We start from the raw sequence: 14,610 nt of genomic DNA, 5'->3' as shown, positions 1-14,610 counted from the left end.
CGGGCTTTTTGACCCTTCGCTGTCATTTCAGCACACTTGGGACAGGTTGTTAAGTCTTGTGTTTGACCAAAGCAAAGGATACACTCGAGGTGTGGATTTGTAATAGACATAGTCCGATTACAGTTGGGACATTTTTTAAATCCCGTGGCCATATTTTCACCGACAGCCGTTGATGAAAATGAGAGAAAAATTGAGAGAAAAATTATTTCTACTCCAGAGAGTAAAAAAGAGACAATTTACTCACCAGCCGGTGGTAACACGAGTGACCCCGATATGGGAGAGAATAAATGTTTTTTATATCTGATTTTTAGTCAGATAATTTGTGAGAAACTCACATAGGCTCCTGCTCTGCGATGCCAACAGCAGCATGGAAAAACGAAGACTGAAGGGAGACCCCTGTGGCTGAGAATATCATGGCATGCTGGGCATGCTCAGTGGGCTCAGAGTGCCAGTCAAAAGTTTCTAGAAACTTTGACAAAGTTTTCCGCAATAGGCCTCCATCAATGATGTCACCCATATGTGAGGACTAGCATCCTGCTTGTCCTGGGATAATTTATTCTTACTTGATAATTTTCGTTCCTATAGTACCACAGATCAGTCCAGACAAGTGGGTTTTGCATCCCTACCAGCAGATGGAGGAAGAGGACAAAACTTTGAGGCACTGCTACATATTCGAGACTGCCACCTGCAGTCCCTCAGTATTGACCTGTAACCAAGCCAAGATGTTCCAATAAATGAACCCTAAGCAAACTAAGGGCGAGCAGAGAATACAGTTGCAGCCCCCTATAACCAGGACCCTTAGCATCAAAAACAAAGGAACATAATAATTAATGTACACTTCCAGTAACTCTGCATATGTTTAAATGCTGTCTCAACATCCAGAAGTGAGGAAGTCTTTCAAAAGAAGTGAATGGGTCTCTGGACTGATCTGTGGTACTTCAGGAATGAGAATTATCAGGTAAGAACAAATTTTCCTTTCCTGTTCATACCCCACATCAGATCAGGCGAGTGGGATGTACCCAAGCTCCCCTATACTGGGCGGGAACCCGAAAGACCTGTGTGCAACACACTTTCCCCAAAAGACACCTTATCTGATGCCCACACATCCAAGTGGTAATGCTTGGTGAAAGCGTGAAGAGAAGACCATGTCACAGCTCAACAAATCTCTTGCGGAGATAACAACTGATATGTGTGCCTGAGTCTGAGACCAACATGGAGACTATGACTCACCCACAATCCTCTGCTGCCTTGGCCTGCTTGCAGTTCTGGCCATGGGAACCTTCTATGCCCTACTGACCCTGATTTGGAGAAACTACAGGAGACATCTTGACCGCAGCAGATGTCGTCAAAACGTATGATGGAAGGTAATGGGGGTCACAAAAAAGCAGAAGGAAAAGGTTAGCATTTCACGGACTAATGTTCCAGCTAAAGTGGTACCAGTGTAACCAGAGTCTTGGAAACCTCCCTGAGGGTGAAAACCTGACAGGACAAAAGGACTAACAGAAGATGGATGTAAATATCAGGGAAGTGGGCTGCAATTTGGGAGGGGGATCAGGGTAACTTAGGTTTAATTTATCTTGTTTTGACACAAGAAACCTTGTATATGATACTCCCATGGATTTAAGCAATTTGCGGATTGAGACTGTGTTATCTATAAAAAGAAGACTTTACTAATGTACGGAAAGAAACAAAGGGTAGAGCTTCTCTTGAGCATTTGGCCAGAGAGGTCCTGTCCCTATGTTCTTCCCAAAGGGGCCTGCATTGCTTATTGATATGCAATAATACATTTAAATTTGTTTCTACTAAATTTGGTATGGTGCCTTTGTGTTCATGGAGCGCCTTTAAGCTGATTTAGCACTCAATACCGCCCAGGCAGTTGCCTGCTCCCTGGTAGAATGCGCTTGCAACCCCTCCGGAGCTAAACAACTCTTACATATATAAGCCGAGTTTATAGCCTCTCTAAGCCATCTGGCAATCTTGCACTTGGAAGCTTTATTTCTCTTCTTTGCTTCCTTTAAAAAGGATAAACAGATGATCCAACCTCCGAAAGGCATTTGTCACCTTGAGATACTGCAAGAGCACTCACCACACATCTAAAGATGCAACTCCCTTGCTTCCGGATCGGTAGACGACAAATTTGGAAAGGCAGGAAGCTCAACCATCTGGTTAAGATGGAAAGACGAAACCACATTTGACAAAAAGGAAGGGACTGTATGCAACACCCCATCCTCCGAAAACCTCAAAAAAGGATCTCTACACAACAATGCTTGCAGTTCCGATATCCTCCTGGCTGAGCAGATACCCACTAGGAACACAGATTTCAAGGTTAGATCCTTCAAGAATGCCCTTTGGTCTGGCTTGAACAGAGGACCACACAGAACTCTAAGCACCAGTTTAAGGTTCCAGGCCGGACACACTTTCCGGACTGGAGGATGCAGATGTTTTGCCCCTTTCAAGAAACGTGACACATCCGGATAAGCAGTCAATGTTCTTCCATGCACCTTATCCAGAAGAGACCCCAAAGCCGCCACCTGTACCCGGAGGGAATTATAGGCCAAGCCTTTAGACAGACCACTTTGCAAAAAGAATAAATTTGCGGAACCTCCACCCTTAACAGTTGCAAACTATTCTGCAAGCACCAAACTTCAAATGCTCTCCCAACCTGTAATAAGCCAGAGATGTGGATGTCCTTCGTGCTTGCGCAAGATGGTAATCACAGATTCAGAGTCATGTGGAGCCACCTCCTCTCAAAAGCCAAGCCGCTAGAGAGAAGTGATCTGCCCAGTCTGAAAATATGGATCCCTGCCACAGCAATTCTGGCAGATGTGCTAGGCACACGGGCCCGTCCACTGCTAGATAAACCAGGTCCGCAAACCATGGCCGGCGTGGCCACTCGGGTGCCACCAGAATTACTCCGCCCAGATGAAGCTCTATGCAACGGCTGAACAAGAACTATGACTCTCCTATGACTGAAGAACCGCCATGAGGTACAAGTCCGGCTTGCCCCATCTGTCCTGAATAAGGGCAAAGGCCTCTGCAGACAACTCCCACTCTTCAGGATCTAGCTGCTGCCTGCTTAGACAGTCCGCTTGCATGTTGTCCACCCTGACCAAGTGTGATGCCGTGATCCTCGTTAGATGATTCCCCGCCCAAACAGGTCCCGCACCTCCTGCTCTATCACATGACTCTTCATTCCATCTTGACGATTGATGTACACCACTGCCATTGCATTGTCTGAAAACACTCGCACTGACTTCCCCTGAGTAAGTGGCAGAAAGGCAAGCAAGCCTTTGCGAACTGCTCTGGTCTCCAAACTATTGATGGACCAGGACACATCTTCTGGCGACCACAGTCCCTGGGCTGATCTGCCTTGACAAATTGCTCCCCATCCTTTGAGGCTGGCATCTGTGGTCACCACTACCCAGTCAGGGACCTCCAGGGCCATTCCTTTCTCTAAATTGTCCCGGGATAGCCACCATGACAGACTGGATCTAGCATCCCCCTGAAGCAGTAAAGGAAGCTGAAATTCCTCTGAAAGCGGTTCCACGGGGATAACAGGGCCCTCTGTAGGAGACGCATGTGAGCAAATGCCCATGGAACCAACTGCAGCATAGAAGTCATGGAAGCCAGGACCTGTAAGTAGTCCCATTCGCTGGGAACAGACAATCGCAGAAGATGGAGTAACTGCCCCTGTAACTTGGTCACTCTCTCAGAGGTCAGAAATACCTTCCCCAACCGAGTATCAAACCAAGCTCCCAAATATTCCGACTGGGATGACTCTTCGCAAGCTTCATCATCCAGCCCAGCAATTCCAGAAGATGTATAACTGAACGATAACAGTCCGCCTCCGACTTTGCCTGATGAGCCAATTGTCCAGGTACAGGTGCACCAGAATCCCCTCCTTTCTGAGGGCAGCCACCACCATCACCTTGGTGAACTTGTGTGGTGCTGTCACCAACTCGAAGGGAAGGGCTCGAAACTGAAAATGCTCTCTGAGAACCATGAATCTCAGAAACCTTTGGTGACCGACACTTATGGGGATATGGAGGAAGGTCTTGTCAAGGCCAGAAACTCCCCTTTGTGTACGGCCGCAATCACTGACTGCAACATTTCCATTCAAAAACGGGGCACCCTGAGGGAAACATTGACCCTTTTGCAAATCGAGACTAGGCCGAAACATCCCCTCTTTCTTGGGAACTACGAAATACACTGAGTACCTCTCTTGTCCCCTTCTCCTGAAGTGGAACCGGAACAATGAACGGTAGGCGGAGAAGACGTACCATGTCCTGAAACGCCTCCCCATTTGGAATGGGAGACGCAGTGGGAGACTACCAAGGCGTCCCTAAGCAGCAGAGAAAATTCTACGGCGTAGCTGTCTCTTCTCCAGCACCTATTGGTCTGCCGTGATCACTCCTCGTAAAAGAGGGACAGCCTCCCTCCGATCGCCTCCAGAGAGGAGTGGATCTGCTTGCATACACTGTCCAATTTTGCTCCCCCCCCACCCCCGGTAACTACCGTCCGAGGAGGTCTAAACTGCGCCTAAGAGGACTACTGCCCGATGCTTGCCTTGACGCTGAAGACACCAATGATCTGCTCGGGCAAAATCTTCTTGTGTCTTGAAAACGAGCATGCAAGGGGAACATAAGAACATAAGAAATTGCCATCCTGGGTCAGACCAAGGGTCCACCAAGCTCAGCATCCTGTTTCCAACAGAGGCCAAACCAGGCCACAAGAACCTGGCAACACTAAGAAGATTCCATGCTACTGATACCAGTAATAGCAGAGGCCATTCCCTAAGTCAACTTGATTAATAGCAGTTAATGTACTTCTCCTCCAAGAATTTAACCACATCCTCTGGCAACAAATTCCAAAGCTTAACTATGCGTTGAGTGAAAAAGAATTCTCTTAGATTAGTCTTAAATGTGCTACTTGCTAACTTCATGGAGTGCCCCCTAGTCCTCCTATTATCCGAAAGTATAAATAACCGATTCACATCTACTCGTTCAAGACCTCTCATTAATTTAAAGACATCTGTCATATCCCCCTCAGCAGTCTCTTCTCCAAGCTTAACAGCCCTAACCTCTTCAGCCTTTCCTCATAGGGGAGCTGTTCCATCCCCTTTACCATTTTGGTCACACTTCTCTGTACCTTCTCCACCACAGTCCCACCCCCGGGCCTGCAGCACTGGCCCGGCCAATCTCGTGCTTGGACCTCCCACCCCCACCCCGAGGGTCCTGCGGAGGTTCCAGTCCCACCCAAGGCATACTCCGCACAAAACGCGGTTGCAGAGAGATGAATACCCTTCCAACTGCAGCCGTGGCAACTTTTCCAGCTCTGAATGGGCATCAGGCTGAAATGCAGTCAGGCCTAAAAACAGCCCCTGCTGCTAAAAAACCCATTGGCAGCACGTTCCTAACCTCGACTGAGCACCCAGCCCCACGATCGGGAGGCTTCTGCTCTCATTTACTCCGCCCTGCCTCCTGGCAGAACGGCCGCTCAACACAGTCGCTTGCAGACTTTCTCCCTTCTTGTTTCTTTTTTTTTTAAGGCTCAGACCTTAAAAACACACAGTCAAAGCCCAAGCAAGGAAAGAATAGAAAAAAAAGATGACTACGTCTCTGCTTCTGGACACCAGGAGAGAGCAGCTACTGGTGGTGAGGAAACCAAGACCCCTGGCTTTCACCCCCCACCCACCCCGACCGATAAGGGATGATCTAGATCAGGAGTTTCCAACCCTCTGCGTTTGCCACAAGGGGCAGCTCATGAAGGAACCCAACACTTTGGGGAGCCTTCCAAGAATCTTCTATCTTCCTGCTCTGTTTCTTTTTCTTTTTTCTAAACTCCAGATTGCAGGTTTGCACTTCTACCATCTGCTGGAGACAGCAAAATACTAAGGGACTGCAGGTGGCACTCTCAGATATGTAGCAGTGCCTGAATGTTTTGTTCTCTGCCTCCATCTGCAGGTAGGGATGCAAAACTCACTTCCTCTGGACTGATCTGGGGTATGAACAGGAATACACTTCTAAGACTCCTCAGGATGAGGGTTGTGATCCCAGTACCTACGCCCCAGGAAAATATGGGGCATTATTCTATTTATTTTGTCAAACCCAAGAAGGAAGGTTCCTTTCGTCCCATCCTGGACCTCAAGAGTGTCAACCGTCACCTGCAAGTGACTCATTTTCGCATGGATACCTTATGTTCCATGATAACGGCCGTGCAACTGGGATAGTTCCTAACCTCCCTGAGGCCTACCTAGATAGTCCAATCAAACAAGAACACAAACGTTTCCTACATTTTGCGATACTGTTTCGGGCGCTGTCCTTTGGCCAAGATTATGGCGGTCATGGTGGCAGCATTGAGGAAAGATGGGATCCTGGTGCGCCCATAATTGGATGATCCAGGCCAAGCCCATGAAAGAGAGTCTCCAGGTGACTAACAGGGTGCTCTCCTTGTTACAGGAACTCTGTTGGATAATAAACATGGCCAAGAGCAGCTTCAAGCCTTCCCATTCCTTGGAGTATCTGGGAGTCCAGTTTGACACCAGGCAGGGCAAGGTCTTTCTTCCGACCACACGGATACAGAAGTTGGTGTTCCAGGTGCATCAGTTGGTGAACACGCTACGCCTCACTGTGTGGCGTTATCTCCAAGTCCTCGGTTTGATGGCGGCAACCCTGGAAGTAGTGCCATGGGCGAGGGCACACATGCGTCCACTTAAATGCTCTCTACTATCATGTTGGAACCCACAGTCTCAATACTATGTGGTTTACCTCCACTAACCGACGGAAGTCTGTTCTCACCTCCCGTAGTGGTTGCAAGCAGCTCATCTAAGCAGGGGCATGTCCCTGTCCTCCCTGAACAGGCAGTTTCTCATGACAGATGCGAGTCTCCGGGGCTGAGGAGCTCACTGTCAGGCCCAGAGACATTGGACAGAAGAAGCAGCTCTCTGGAACATCAATCGCCTGGAGGCCCGGGCAGTCGGATAGGAGTGTTTACAGTTCAGCAACAGATTCCAGGGTCAAGCGGTCCGCGTGATGGCGGACAATGCAACGACGGTAGCCTACATCAACCGCCAGGGAGGAACCAAGAGCCAGCAGGTGTCACAGGAGATAGAGCTCCTTATGGAGTGGGAAGAAGTACATCTACAGGATATCACTCTCCCACATCGCAGGAAAAGACAACATCAGAGCAGACTTTCTAAGTAGGGAGAGTCTTGATCCAGGAGAGTGGGGGTTGTCGACCAAAGAGTTTCAATTGATAGTAGATTGCTGGGGCCTCCCATCAATTGACCTGCTGGCCACATCTCACAATGCAAAGGCTCTTCGATTCTTCATTCGAAGAAGAGATCCATTGTCCCTAGGAATTGACGCTATCATCCAGATCTGGCCGGAAGATGAGTTGCTATACACCTTCCCTCCGTGGCCCCTACAGGGCAGGGTCATTTGCAGACTCGAACACCACAGGGACTAATCATACTAGTAGCTCCAGATTGGCTCAGATGTCCGTGGTATGCGGACATGTGGGGACTCCTGGTGAACACCCTGCGCCTCCCACCGCACAGGGACCTGTTGCAAAAGGGAACGTTCCTTCATGAGGATTCGACTCGATTCTGTCTCATGGACTGGCCCTTGAGAGGGCTCGCTTAATGAAGCGGGGATATTCTGCAGTGGTAATTGTCACCTTGTTCCGTGCTCAGCAGTTCTCCATGTCCCTAGCGCATGTCCGGATCTGAAGAGTATTTGAGGCCTGGTGCGAAGCAAGCAGTGTTCTCCCTCGGAAGGTCAAAATCCCACTTATTCTAGAATTTTTGCAGGACAGCTTGAATAAAGGTTTGGCCCTTATGTCCTTGAAAGTGCATGTAGTGGCTCTCTCCTATTTCAGGGGTGTGATGAATGGGGCCGCCCTGCCAGCTCATCCTGACATGATCTGTTTTCTGAAGGGAAAGAAGCACCTTCGACCTCCTTTATGGTTGCTAGTTCCCTTGTGGAATCTCAATTTAGTACTGGATTTTTTGGCAGGTCCTTCCTTTCAACTGCTGCATAGTCTGTCCTTGCATTTATTGACTTTGAAAACGGTGCTCCTGGTGACTATATGCTTGGCAAGTTGCATCTCAGAACTGCAGCATTGTCATGCCGGGAGCAGTTCCTCTGGATAACTCCAGGGGCATCACAGCTACATATGGTTCCATCCTTCTTGCCCAAGGTAGTATTGAAATTTCATTTCAATCAGTCTATTTCGCTGCCATCCCTAGATAAACCCAAGGACGCGGAGGAATATAGTCTCCTCCATCATTTGAAGGTCGAGAGACTCCTAGTGCGGTATCTGCAAGTCTCAGAGCCTGTCCTGATTGTCCTTCACAGAGGAAGGAAGCAGGGCAAACCATCATTATGCTTAAAAACAAACAGGAATAAAAGGAATAAATAAAAAAGTTTCCTTTCCAAATAACACATCATGCCAACCATTATTAAGGATGATAGAAGTGGTAAGATAAAAAAAGAATATCAGAATTCAAGAAAGCAAGGGACAAGCACAGAGAAACCTATGAGAAGGGGGAAAAAGATAGCAGATACTAAGCAAAATCCATGGTACTGAAGCAGGAAGAGAACACAGGCAAACTAGATGAGCCTTGCAATATATTTTTAAAAATCACTGAAATAAAGATTAATAAATAGAAAAAAAACAATTAATAAGGGGATATCTTTCTAAGTAAAAAGCCAGATATCACCTCCTGTAAACCTTCCTTTGAACAGAAAGCAGAGTTGCTTACCTGTAACAGGTGTTCTCCAAGAGCAGCAGGATGTTAGTCCTCACACATGGGTGACATCATCAGACGGAGCCCCGATGTGGAAATCATGTTAAAGTTTCCAGAACTTTGACACACTGAGCATGCTCAGCATGCCCTATTCCAAGCGTCCACGCAGAGTCCCTCTCCAGTCTTGTAAAATAGAATTATAATTAAAATAAAAAATAGGAGAAAACTCCGCGGGGTGGCAGGTGGATTTCGTGAGGACTAATATCCTGCTGTCCTAGGAGAACACCTGTTACAGGTGAGCAACTCTGCTTTCTCCAAGGACAAGCAGGACGGTAGTCCTCACACATAGGTGAATCCATAGCTACAAGCTGCTCCCCAACACAAAAGGGGACCAACAGATACCAACTAGATGCAAACGGGCACACCACCAGTGCTGTTTGTACCCAAACAGGCCCTAGGCAGGAAAGTTGGGCTCTATACCTCAAACAGGTACCAAAGGTCAGACTGGCTGAACCTACTGTCGTGAGGGCAATCCCTATCCAGACAACGAGATGTGAATGTGTGGAGGAAACTCCATGTCGCAGCCTTGCAGATCTCCTGCACGGGAACTGCTGGCAAGTGGACCACCAACACTGCCACAGCTCTGACAGAATGAGCCTTGCCATGATCCCCCAAGATTCAGTCCCAATTGGGCATGACAGAAGGAGATGCAACCTGCTAGCCAATTGGATGGTGTTTGTTTGGCAACAGCATTGCCCAACCTATTCTTTTCAAAAGAAATAAAAAGTTGGGTGGATTATCTATGGGCTTCTGTCCGCTCCAGATAGGTGGTTATGTCTCACTTGCAGTCTTGGAGGAGAAGTCCATTACCTGCTATTAATTGAGTTGACTTGGAAAATAGCCACTGCTATTACTAGCAACGGTAACATGGAATAGACTTAGTTTTTTGGTACTTGCCAGGTTCTTATGGTCTGGATTGGCCACTGTTGGAAACAGGATGCTGGGCTTGATGGACCCTTGGTCTGACCCAGTATGGCATGTTCTTATGTTAACTATGCAGTCATTGTTCACCTTGGTACGAATGGGGCCTGGGAAAGAATGTTGGCAGGACAATTTACTGGTTAAGATGGAAGTCCATCATTGCCTTAGGCAGGAACTTAGGGAGAATACGCAAGACCACCCTGTCATGATAAAACTTAGTATAAGGTGGCTAAGTCACTAAGGCTGGAGCTCGCTGACCCTGCATGCTGAAATGACCGCCAACAAAAATATGATCTTCCAGGTCAGGTACTTCCAGGACACAGGTGCGCAGTGGCTCCAAATCAGCTTTCATCAAATGAGCTAACACCATGTTGAGGTCCCAAGACACAGCACGAGGCCTTAGGGGAGGCTTCAATTGAAGCAGGCCCCACATGAAGCATGCAACTTTAGGCTGTACAGAGATGGATGTACCATCTACACCTTGGTGGTATGCGCCAATTGCACTGAGATGAACTCTAATGGGGTTGATCTTTAAGCCTTCCTCCGTTAGGCGTAGGAGATAGTCAAGCAGTTTTTGTGGAGGGCAGGAGAACAGATCTAGGGCCTTCTGCTCATACCACATGGAAAACCTCCTCCACTTCAGTCCATTGGATTTTCTAGTGAAAGGCTTTCTAGAAGCCACCAGGTCTCGAGACACATCCTCTGAAAGACCAAGAGGCTGCAGAATTAACCTCTCAACATCCAGGCTGTGAGCAACAGGGCCTGGAAGTTGGGATGCCATAACCTGCCCTGATCTTGCATGATGAGATCTGGGGAAGACCCCAGACTGATCTGTCTCCAGATGGACAACTCCTGTAGGAGTGGAAACCAGACCTGTCTCGGCCAATGAAGGGTTATGAGGATCATAGCCCTCTTGTCCCCGCAAAGCTTCAATAGAGTCTTAGCCATTAAAGGAATCGGGAGGATACGTATACAGAAGACTCTTGTCCCAATGATGGGCAAGGGCATCCAAGGTTGGTTTGCCATCTGTCCTGTACAGGGAGCAGAAAAGAGGCAACTTCCTGTTGGCAGGGGGCTGCGAACAGATCTACATCCGGGCTCCCCAAGAGGCGGAATATCTGATTCACTATCCCCTGGGTCCAGGGACCATTCGTTGAGTCTGGAGGCTAGACTCAGCCTGTTTGCTACCACATTCTCCATACCAGCTATGTGTATATGACCCTGAGCATGATCCCATGGGACAGGGCCAATGACCAGATCTGGAACACTTCCCTGCTTGTTGATATATTTATTTATTTATTTATTTAACATTTTTCTATACCGGGATTCATGTAAAATGTTACATATCGTCTCGGTTTACATTGTAACTGAAAAACTGGCATGAGAAATGCAATTACAGAGAACAGGGCATAAAACTTGGATCAGGTTACATGGGTAGAAAACTTAATATAATACTTAATATAATATAAAATTACAAGGCACTTAATATAATATAATACTTGCTTGTTGATAACAAGCTTCCCTGCTTGTGGATATACCTCATAGCTACTTAATTGTCAGTAAGGATCAGGACAACTTTGTTGGACAGCTGATCTCTGAAAGCCCATAGCGTATACCTGATTACCCAAAGCTCCAGGAAGTTGATTTGACAAGAGTGTTTCTGGATGGACCAAAGACCCTGAGTGCTCGGTCCATCTACATGAGCTCCCCACCTCAGGGTGGATGCATTCATGGTTAGGACAATTTGGGTAGGAGACTTCAAAATGAGATCCCCCAATCCCAGAGAGACAGGGTGACTCGGATGCAATTCTGGAGGCTCTGAGTGGCCTGACGCCACTGCGACCTCAGGGTCCATTGGGCTCTGTGCATGTGTAAATGTGCTAAGGGAGTGACATGGACAGGTGCAGCCATATAGCCCAACAACCTCAACGTGTGCCAGGTTGACACCTGCTGGCTCTGTTGAATCTTTGCTGCAATGGTTGTCAAGGTAACAGCCCTCTGGCAAGGCAGGAAGGCTTTCGCCTGAGCCATGTCTGGCAGGGCTCCTATGAAGTCCATTTGAAGTGCAAAGCTGAGCTGGGACTTTGGGTAGATGAGAACGAACCCTAGTGACTCCCAACAAACAGATGGTAAAGTGCATGGACCTGGTGGCCCCTGCCTGAGATGTGCTCTTGACCAGACAATTGTCCAGAGGAAAAACATGCAGACCCAGCCTGCGGTGGTGTGCCGCCACCACAGCCAAGCATTTTGTGAAGACCTGTGGGGCTGACACGAGCCCGAATGGCAACACCCGGTACTGGAAGTGCTGTTTTCCCACAACAAATCAGAGATACTTCCTGTGACCGGGGAAGATCTTGATATGAGGGAGCATAGCCTTTTACAAAAAGAGGATCAAGATACCCAAGGAAACCATCTTGAACTTTTCTTTGAAACTTGTTCAAGGTCCTTAGGTCTAGAATGGGACGGAGTCCTCCTGTTCTCTTTAGAATCAGGAAGTACTGGAGTAGAATCCTCACTTTCTTTGCGTACAAGCTCGACCGCTCTGGCCATTAAGAGGGAGGAGAGCTCCACTGGCAGTACCTCCTGATGCACTACTGGCTTCCAAAATGGACACAGAGGGCAATTTGGCGAAACACTGAATATATTCAATTGGTACCCCTGATGGAAGATGGACAGAATCCACTGGTCCAAGGTTATACTGGGCCACTGGTTCGCAAAGAACCGCAGTACTCCCCTGACCAGAGGGTCCAGGCAACTGGCGGACACTCCCTATGACCCAGTCAAAAGCCCATCCCCGGAGTTGACTGAGGCGCCGGCTGGGGCTTTGGGGCTCTCTACTGCCTGGGACCGCCATGAGAGCCCTGATGGTGTTGACAGGAGAAAGAAGGTGGAGGATAGTATTTCCTTTGGTGAAAGAAAGACTTCCTTGGCCCTGGATGTCTGCTTCCTAGAAGAGGACGACGGGTCCGGAGTACTGGCAGAGAGTTTTTGGAGGGTTTCAAGGTGGTCCTGAAGTTGGGCCTCAGCATCCTTCAACCTGTCTCCGAAGAGATTCTCTCCAATACACGGCAGGCCAGCGAATTGTTCCTGTACCACTCGTCATAGATCCGAGGCCTGCAGCTATGCCATTCTGAGGGCGCCAATTCCTGCTGCACAGACTCTCGATGCCATCTTGAAATATCATAGGTTGCACTGACCTCGTGTTTTTCTGCACTTCAGGTCCTTAATACACCAGCGACATGAGGGTATCCTGCTGCTGTTGAGGCAGCTGCTCAGCCACCTCCTGCACCTGCTTCCAGATGTCCTGCGAGTACTAGCTCATGTAGAGCTGATAGGCAGCAATGTGGGCAAGGAGCATGGTGCCTTCAAACACCTTTCTCCCAAGAGTGTCCATTGCTCTATGTCCTTCCCTGTGGGCGCCAAGGAATGAGTCTGAGAGCACTTGGCCCTCTTGAGGGTGGATTTGAACACCACCAACTGGTGGGGCAGCTGACACGTATCAAATTCGGCAGCCTTCTGGATGAGGTAGATCCTATTAATGAGAGGCATATTAAGGAGGTGTTCCTATATCCTCAGCACCAACTCCTTAAGGATCTCGTATACCAGGGACTACCACAATCTCCTTTGGAGGCTCCATGAACTGGAGGACCTCAAACATTTTTGTGCCTGGCATCCTCCTCTGTCAATAACTGAAATGGTACAGCTTCTGCCATCATCCTCATAAAACCTGCGAAGGTCAAGTCCTCAGGCAGAGACTTCCTTCGCTCCTCTGGAGAAGAAGGTTCTGAAGAAAGACCCTCAGATCCTTCAGAGGAAGACTCCAAAGCATCATCCCCCCTGGGGTCATAGGTTTCCTCATCCTTATTGTAAGCCACAGGGGATAGGTCCCTAGGTGCTCAGCCTTTGTCCAGGGATGCAGGCACCAGTAGAACTGGACGGGGGGTGGCAGGCCTCAGCATCTCTGCAGGCCACAGTGGAGCTTCCTCCTCGGAGGAACCGGCAATGACCACAGAATCAGAAAGGGGAGGCCTTGGTGCCCCGTCGGGCACCGAAGCCATCCTGGGAACCGGTGCCAGCTGGGTCAGTAACGCACCGATGCGCACATTGAGCTTCTCTAGAGGTGGTACGAGGATGGGTGGCACTGGGTCCGGTGCTGTTGGTGCCATAGGACCAAAGTCCTGCAGTGCACGGTCGACTGCTAGCTAGACTCAGCGCTCCAGCGCCTCCCTGAATGCTACCGATGCCAATACCGACTTTGAGGAAGGAGGGATGGCCAGATCCCTCTTCAGACCCACAAGGTGGATCGGTGAGTGGCATCAGGACTGGCGGAGATCATTGCAGACTCCCAGCACCGATGGAGGATTGGCACCCCTCTCCATAGGATTGCTTCGGGGGCATTGCAGCAAAAGCCGGTGAATCCTTGTGCCCAGCACCGTGCCTCAAAGGAGACTGGTACTGAATCTTCTTTTGCTTCCTTAAATGCTCGGCCCGGTCTTTCCCCGGTGCCACGGCCAATGATGAGGAACGGATGTTGTTGGACTTGAGAAGATTGACAATGGTCGGTCTCCAGTGTCCCTATCTGCCGGTGACATCGATGGAACAGAATAGATGATACCACCAATGTCGATGACTCAATGTCCATCGGTGCGGCTTCCTAGTCCTTTGATGCCGCCAATGCAAATGGCTCGGACTTCTTCAACACGAAGAGCTGCTCCATCTTGTTGAGTCGAAGCAGATGTCCCTTTTCGGTCATCTGGGTGCATAAGCGGCATCCCCGGGCGTCATGCGATGCCCCCCAGAAGAGGACACATATCTCATGTGGATCTGTGATAGATATGGTCCTCAGGCATTGGGGGCATTGCCGAAAACCGGACTGTGGC

At 48.9% G+C, this 14,610-nt stretch overlaps 1 protein-coding gene across 1 annotated transcript in view; it reads right to left on the bottom strand.

Moving 5' to 3' along the window:
* The window catches only part of PARP1 (poly(ADP-ribose) polymerase 1), a 233,401-nt gene that overhangs the window by 110,801 nt on the left and 107,990 nt on the right, over positions 1–14,610 (bottom strand). The window lies entirely within an intron of this gene.

This window comes from Rhinatrema bivittatum, chromosome 3 (genome assembly GCF_901001135.1).
Source record: "Rhinatrema bivittatum chromosome 3, aRhiBiv1.1, whole genome shotgun sequence".
NCBI classification, from domain to species: Eukaryota; Metazoa; Chordata; class Amphibia; order Gymnophiona; family Rhinatrematidae; genus Rhinatrema; species Rhinatrema bivittatum.
Note: the sequence above shows the minus strand (reverse complement) of the source record. Positions and strands in the feature narration are given on the sequence as shown.